We start from the raw sequence: 8,506 nt of genomic DNA, 5'->3' as shown, positions 1-8,506 counted from the left end.
TGCAGCTTGTTCTTTCTTCTAATGCTCTTCCTGATCGAGTGGTTTACACAGGGTAAGCTGCTCTTTCACTTATCTCCTTTTGAGGTACATGTCTCTTGACGATTTCTGCTACTTGGTCGCGGAAGTCGTTTCAGTTTTCGGTGGCGTCTTTCAGGTGGAATGTCTCCAGGAACTTCTCCTTGAAGCTGGTCAGTTCACTGGTTATGGCCGTCCTGTCCATCTTCCTGTATAGGTTTACCGTTCGCGGTTTCTTCTTGTTGGTACAGGCTTGAAATGCGATACTGGCTGAGACTGCGGAGTGGTCGCTGATCCCGGGGATGACTTTGACATCTGTCACTAGGTCTGGGCTGGTGGTGAAGACAAGATCGAGGATGTTGTCGTATCGGGTAGGCTCCCTTACCACTTGTTGCAGGTAGAGGCTCTCCATCACTTCAATAGCTGTCTGGTTTACCTCCTGACCATACTGGGGGTTGGGGTTGCTCGTACCTTTCTCCCAATCGATGTCAGGTAGATTGAAGTCGCCTGCTAAGATGATGTTTGGCAGGTTCTCTCTGGATGTTATTTTGAGGATGTTCTTCTGTACTGATATCATGCTCGAAGTATCGCTGTTCGTGTGTCGATAGAATTAGGCCACGTAAAGGCTCGGCTTGCCTGGGTTATGTATCCTGGCTACTGTGAGTTCACAGTCCCTGTCGGCTATGGGCACCTCCGTGACTATCAAATTCGACTTGTGGATGATCATGACTCCATGTTTTCTATTCCCCTTAGGGTCTCTGATGGACTGATACCCAGGTGGGAGCAGCTCCGAGTCTGACACAGAGTTCGTTGGCTATCACAATGTCTATAAAGACCCTTTAAAAATCCGCCAAAAATAGGCCCCTGCGACCAAAATACGCTCAGCTGAACAGACACTGAACTGTAGGGCCTACATATACAATAAAGTGTTATAAAATGAAAAAATCATGCCAAAAGTTGAAAATAAAGCAGGATTTTTTATCATTTCCCACTTGATCGGCCGACGAACTTACTGTACACGGGCATGTTTACATAATTACATTATAGTTCCTGGTAGAGATTTCCTGGAAAACACATCCTTGCGCAAGTCAAACATCATTCCATCACAGTTAGTCATGAATCCAAGAAGCCTGATATGCGTAAGACTAGCATGCCGACCTCCTCTCTAGTTTAAATGTAATGTGCATATGTATATGTTTGGCTCCCTATATTAGTAATTTGGGGACGCGGATTTTTAAACTAATTTGTCGTCAGCTACAACTGTGAGCACATGGCACACTCTGCAGGATACTACATGTAGTGGAACTTATAAGGCCATGATGATCCATAAGCATATTTTATTCTTCTCAGTCTTCTGGTAGAAGATGGCCGATGCGATGGTACATGTTGCCTTGAATACGGAAAGTGTATGGTCCTCTGTTTGGGAGTTTTTCCTCATGTACACCGGGCGATGTAAATGCAAGACTGGAGTTGTAAGCACGTATATTTGTACGAAATTGTTTTGCTTCATTAGTGTTAGAGGTGAGAAGTGCTTGGAGTTAATTTGGTGGGTCATTGATTTGTGGAAGGGAAATTTGACCTTGATTGCAGCAGAGAGAAAACTTTGCGTTTTGCCCTAATTTGCCAGAATGGGTTTCGTTTTTCCACATGAGAGCACTTGTTGGACATTGTGCACTTGTTGGACATTGTGCCGAGGTCATGGGGTGTAGGTAGATGGCGGCCACATTGGACATTATAGTCATCAATGTTACCAAGAGCGAGGTGTTGAGTTCGATTGGCTTGTGTAGCTCTTTGACGTTTTAATCTTCTTTGGGTTTCGATGCTTTTCCTTTTTTGGCCAGCAGGCAATGGCATGGTTGGTGCTTGTGCCTGATGTGATGTGCGCGAGTGAAGGAAAGAAGACTTTATTTCTGGAAAATAAAATTTATTTAACTTTGATTGTACATAATGGTGTGGTTTGAGAATTCAGCAGTAACTTTGGATGTCAGCAGAATAAGCAGCATAAGTCTTGAGCATGTCAGCTGATGCTGCCTATTGCCGTAAGTCAGCAGTATGAAATAATGTAGAGTTTGGGAATTCAGCAGTATGAGTTGAGGAGTGTGACTTGAGTTAAAGTTCAAGTGTGACGTCATGTTTATTGCATTTTCTTGGGTGGTTCCTCTGTCACTATAGGTTGAGTGGTTTCTTTGTTGTGACTGGAAGTGGTGGTGGTGGCAACTGTGGTAGTGGTGGCCTCTTTGCGTCAGCGGCAACTTTGTTTGGTGGTACTTCAGGGTCAGTGGCTTTGGTTAGGGTAGGGGTGGCAACTTTGTTTGCCGGTCCTTCAGGCTCAGTGGCTTCGGATAGGGTGGCGTCGTCCATGTCGTCGTCTTGGAAGAGTTCTAAGCTGAGTTTTGGTATTTTGGGGCGAGGAGCGTTTAGATGGCGTGTGACAGGCCTGAACGAAGTTGGCGATGGTGTCATTGGTGCTTGCTTATAAGGGGATGGTTGTTGTGGTGAATATTTTGCAGGTGACATTGGTGGTGGCGAGAGGTAGCGGAGAGGGGTTTTGCAGGAGGGGCTTGAGGATTCTCTTCTCTGCAGTGCCTTTTGCCTGGCTTTGTCTTGGAAGATCAATTCCCTCTTGCAAACTTGGACTTTGCCAAGTGTGGAGTACAACCTTTTGACTTTTTTGTTGGTGTCTTTTCGTATCTGTGGGATATCGTTCTTGGCATTGACAATATCGCCTTCTAAGAGGTTTACCTGCAAGAGGGCGAGGTCTTTCTGTAATTGGGTTTTGAGGGCTTTGACGTCGTCTTCTAAGTTTGCCGCAATTGTGTGCGGAGGGATTTATGGTGCAGTCATCTGGAAGGTAAAGTGTGAGAATTGTGAGATGCAATAATTGAACAAATCTGACATGATTATGGTTACAGAGGGTGAGTAATGTACATGATTATGGTTACAAAGGGTGAGTAATGTACATGATGATGGTTACAAAGGGTGAGTAATGTACGTGATTATGGTTACAAAGGGTGAGTGATGTTTTTTGGGGGGGATGATGTTTTCAATTGTGGTTGGGATGTTTTTGGCCGATTAATGGTTGTAGTTGTTGAAGGTTTTATGAAGGGTGATGTGGTGAAACAGTTTAGATAGTGTGCTCACCTTAAAAGTGCTTGTGAAAGGAATGTGTTGTAGGTCTGGACGTTCTTGAAAATGGTGTGTGCTGGAAAAAGAATGGAAAGAATATTTAGTTCGTATGAAGGTATGGAACAGAGAGGAATGCTGGAGGCAGAGGTTTGGCACGCTAGCAGGCCTTTCGATTGCTGTGATCTTGCTACACCCTCTATATTTCAAAACCTAATTTGTGGTTCTTTTCAGCCTTAGTTTGGGCAGACTTCGTGTCGTTTTTGCAGGTAGAAATGAAGTACATTTGCTAGAGGAAATTAGTTTCACTGCAGGTGTCAATTTAGGCCACTTGGGGTGAGTTGCGATTGATTTATGGTGTGAAAGAACACTTCAGGGGGAGTCATTTACCTCTGAAATAATTTTTGTTTTGGCTATTTTTGGCACAATGTTTTTGCATGCGCTCCGTGTAAAGGAACAGTGTGTGTGGAGTGCAACCTTTTGCCATAGTTGTGGCCTACCGGCAACGGAAACTTTTGTACGAGTATCTGTAGAGCAGGCTCAGAGACCGCAGCAAGTACATTGTGTGGAGTTAAATTTTGCTCACCTAATTTTGGATGACTGTTTACTGTTCTGTTGATGAGTATGGTCGAGTGAGGTAGTTGTAGGATATGGTAAGTTCTGGAAAATAAATATGGATATGTTAGTGAAATAGTGATGTGTACGATGCGAATGATGTGCATCGTCGTGGATTGTCTTCACAATTCGTTTTAGGGCAGGACAGACCCCCCCCCATCATTTGAACATGGGGATGATGATGAGTGAAGAAATGAAGTACATTTGCTGGAGAAAATTAGTTTCACCTCAGGTGTCAATTTAGGCTTGTTGGGGTGAGTTGCGATTGATTTATGGTGTGAAAGAACACTTCAGGGGGTGTCATTTACAATGTTTTTGCATGCGCTCCGTGTAAAGGAAGAGTGTGTGTGGAGTGCAACCTTTTGCCATAGTTGTGGCCTACCGGCAAGGGAAACTATTTTATGAGTATCTGTAGAGCAGGCTCAGAGACCGCAAGTGCATTGTCTGGTGTTAAATTTTGCTTACCTAATTTTGGTTGACTGTTTACTGTTCTGTTGATGAGTATGGTCGAGTAAGGTAGTTGTAGGATGGTATGTGCTGGAAAATAAATATGGATATGTTAGTGAAATAGTGATGTGCACGATGCGAAAGATGTGCATCGTCGTGGATTGTCTTCACAATTCTTTTTAAGACAGGACAGACCCCCCCCCCATCATTTGAACATGTGGATGATGATGAGTGAACATTTAATAACTGAGGCCTGTTTGCCAGACAGAATGTTGGCAGCTGACGTAATTATGATTGTTGCTGTTGTTCAAACATGGAAAGGCATAATGACATGGAGTGTACACCGTTGGTGGAGTAGAAGTAGAGCCGAGTGGAAGTGGATGTCCGGAAATAATGGGGACGTGCGTTCTATTAGCTGACGAAGTAATTGTTATGTAGTAGGATTTGTAGGCCGTATCGGCTTTGTAGGCCGTATTGGCTTTGTAGTAGGCCTATTTCCCAGACAAAATATTGGCCTGGCTGCCGTAATTACGATTGTTGCTGTTGTTGCCGAAACATGGAAAGTCATACGGTAATTACATGGAGCGTACACCGTTGGTGGCGTCGAAGTAGAGCCGGGTCGAAATGGATGTCCGGTAATTTGGGACGTAGGCTGCTTTCTAATATTTCTTCATCTTCATCTTCATCTTCATCTTCATCTTCATCTTCATCTTCATCTTCATCCTTATAATGATCAGGTTCCTTTCGGGACGTAATTGATCATATGGTGCTGTGTGCATGCGGAGCAATAAAACGTCTAGTCGGTGCGGTTTAAAAACTATGTACAATCATCTGAATTCTCTAAAGTCTCGGAAAGGCGGATAGCTGGGACTTGAAGGCCTCAAAGTTATCCAGCGTCCTCATGTCTTCTGGGAGACGATTCCACATAGGGCTGGTTCGGTGGAAGAAGGATTGGCGCTCTTGGCAGGTGTCACATCGCTCTTGGAAAAATTTGTTCGTCCCTCTTGTTCTTGTGTCGCCTGTATTCAGGTATGATGGGGAGATGTCTACTAGGTTGTTGGTAATTCTAAAGAGGGCTATCAAGGATGCTTGTTTTCTTCTTTGTTCTAGGGAGTTCCAGTTTAGGTCCTTTAGGATGGTAGTTACTGTGCCGGGTGTTCTTTGGCGATGTATTAGTTACAAAACGGGCTGCACTACGCTGATCTTTTCGACTGCCGCAATGTCTTTTTGGAGGTTTGGGTCCCATACTGGGGCTGCGTATTCAAGTGTTGGCCTCAGGAGTGTTGTGTACATTGATGTTTTGAAGTGGGTGTTGCATTTCCAGAAGTTCCTTCTTAGAAAGCCTAGTGTCCGGTGACCCTTGGCTACCACTGTGTTAACATGTGTAGTCCAGGTGAGGTCGTTGCTGATCGTGACCCCCAGATACTTGCTGTGTTCTTCTTCGTCAAGGATGTGGCCGTGTAGTTTGTAGGGGAAGTTAATTACCTTCTGGCGCTTGTTGGTACGGATGCGGATGACAGAGCACTTAGTTGGATTAAAGGCCATCTGCCATTTCTGCTCCCATAGTTCCAATTCGGTCAGGTCTTTTTGTAATGCCTCTGCATCAGCCAAGGTCTTTATCAGCGTGAACATCAAGCAGTCATCTGCGAATAGTCTTGCTTCTGAGGATGTGATGTTGTCTGGCAGGTCGTTGATGAAGGCGAGGAGGAGTAGAGGCCCGAGAACCGTTCCCTGGGGGACTCCGGAGGTAACTGCTCCTTGGCTTGATTGCTGGCCGTCGACTACTACACACTGAGATCTGTTGTTGAGGAAAGACTTGATCCAGAGGAGAGTATTACCTATGATGCTTGTTGAGAAGCCGACGGTGCGGGACTTTATCAAAGGCCTTGGCGAAATCCAGAAGGATGATATCCACTTGGGCTGATTTTGTCATCCTCTTCGCGATCTCGTGGATTATTATGATCAATTGCGATTCGCAGGATCTACGCTTCCTGAAACCGTGCTGGCTGTCGTGTAGGATGTTATTGCACTCCATGTGACCCATTATTGTACTATGTATGATGTGTTCAAGAATCTTGCATGTAGGCCTGTTTCAAAAAAAAAAAAAATTTCCAGAGAGAATATGGGCCTAGCTGCCGTAATTATGAGTGTTGCTGTTGGTGAAACATGGAAAGGCATAATTACATGGAGTGTACACCGTTGGTGGTGTAGAAGTAGAGCCGGGTCGAAATGGATGTCCGGAAATGGGGACGTACTTCTTATTACCGGACAAAATTTGTACATGTTGTAGGCCGTATCGGCTTTGTAGCTCTTTGTTTTGTGCTTTGAAATGCTTCCTTGTAACTGGCAATAATATAAGCAGAAAGTGCCTGTGTTGTTGAAGCATATATATTCACCTGCGCTGTAAAAATCTCAGTGGAAATCGTGAAAACAACACGCCAATTGTGAACAGGCCGCGCTGAAAATCTTTTGCCGATACTTTTTTTTGTAATCTGTGTTGACCATTTCCGCAGCAGCCGGGCGGAAGCAGAGACGCCGATTGTCATTGCGAAGACGCCGAGTCTACTTCTCCTGTCAGATGACGAATCAGTAAATTACTACGTTTATAACCTTATAACCTTTATTATGACCTTTCGTACAGTATGCGGACATAAATCTTTGCTGCCGCCGTTAGCGGTCGTGGCCGAGGCTGGAAATGGGGCAAAACGGCGGGAATGGAAGTGGTCTCGCACACAGCCTGAACCAAAAAAAAAAAGAATTGTGGCTGTACGCTGCTGATCGATCGGCAAACATCGGAAGTACTCGGAATGAACCAAAACTGAAAGCCGAAGGTCATTTCTCCATCAAAAGCATCTTTATCAGAATTTTTTTCGATCGACAGAGGGAGGTACAGCACACTGGACCATGAGCTACATATGGGCACAGGTTTGAGGATCATAGATTCCGGCAGTCACCAGCTGTGAGTGCCAGTCTGTTGCTTTAATAGTATAGATAAAAGATCATTCTTTGATTAATTTTGATTAATTTATTGTACCACAAATATGTTTTTCCCGAGCCACATACTTGCAAGCGCCGCCTCCTTTCCCTTAGTGAGCCAATCATATAACATCTTATATTGTAGCATGTGATGTATGTTTTACCAGACTATTATGTGGAAGTATTGTCCTTTGGGGAATAGGGATTACACTACATCTCCCTTTCTAAATAGTCTATGTTATTTCTGAACTTGGAACTGAACGTTCGTGCACTTTGATGTGGCTTGAAACACTTTGAAAAGAAAAGTCTGACTTATCTTAGACATCTGAGCATGATACATGAAAGTCCATACTTTTAGTTTAAACCAGAAATACTAAATTTAGGACATAACCTGGACATGCGTCATAGAGGTTACATAACACTGCGCAACCTGAAATTTGGTTGATGGAAATATAGCGTCTAAGGCTTTATATGCCTTCGCAGTTTATAAATCCAAGCGATCTACTGGTTTCACCAGTCCGGTTGATCTCCTAATGTCTCAATTGGTCACCTGTAGCTGATTACAGTTAGGCATCAGTCACTTGAGGCTGATTTATACCGTTGGGCATGATTGTCTCTTAGACTTCTACGGTTTCTGCGTAGATCTTACATTATTGTTATCAGTTATCAATTATAACCCCAAATCTTATTTATAATAACATCCATTTACCATCTCCATTTGAACCATTCGGTTGCTTTTAGTCCCAGTGATTCAAAAGGTATCACTGTTTTGTCTGGTCTTAGTAAATCTGAAATACAATTTATCCCTACTTCCTTCCAATGTTTATAAAAGATCATTCTTTGATTAATTTTGATTAATTTATTGTACCATAAATTTCCTTCCAATGTTTATAAAAGATCATATTCTTTGATTAATTTTGATTAATTTATTGTACCATAAATATGTTTTTCCCGAGCCACGCCTCCTTTGCCTTAGTGAGCCAATCATATAGCATCTTATATTGTAGCTTGTGATGTATGTTTTACCAGACTATTATGTGGAAGTATTGTCCTTTGCTGGATTGGGGGTATTGTTCACTTGAATAAGACAGATGTAAACAATGCAAGTTTGATAAAAGAAGCAATTACACTGTTAACCCGTTGACATGAAGGTGGCAGCACCATACTGTAGTGACTCTTAAAGGGGCAATAGGGATTACACTACATCTCCCTTTCTAAATTGTCTGTTATTTCTGAACTTAGAACTGAATGTTCGTGCACTTTGATGTGGCTTGAAACAAGTTGAAAAGAAAAGTCTGACTTATCTTAGACATGAAAGTCCATACTTTTA

The sequence above is a fragment of the Lineus longissimus genome, chromosome 18, assembly GCF_910592395.1.
Source record: "Lineus longissimus chromosome 18, tnLinLong1.2, whole genome shotgun sequence".
Classification (NCBI taxonomy): domain Eukaryota; kingdom Metazoa; phylum Nemertea; class Pilidiophora; order Heteronemertea; family Lineidae; genus Lineus; species Lineus longissimus.
Note: the sequence above shows the minus strand (reverse complement) of the source record.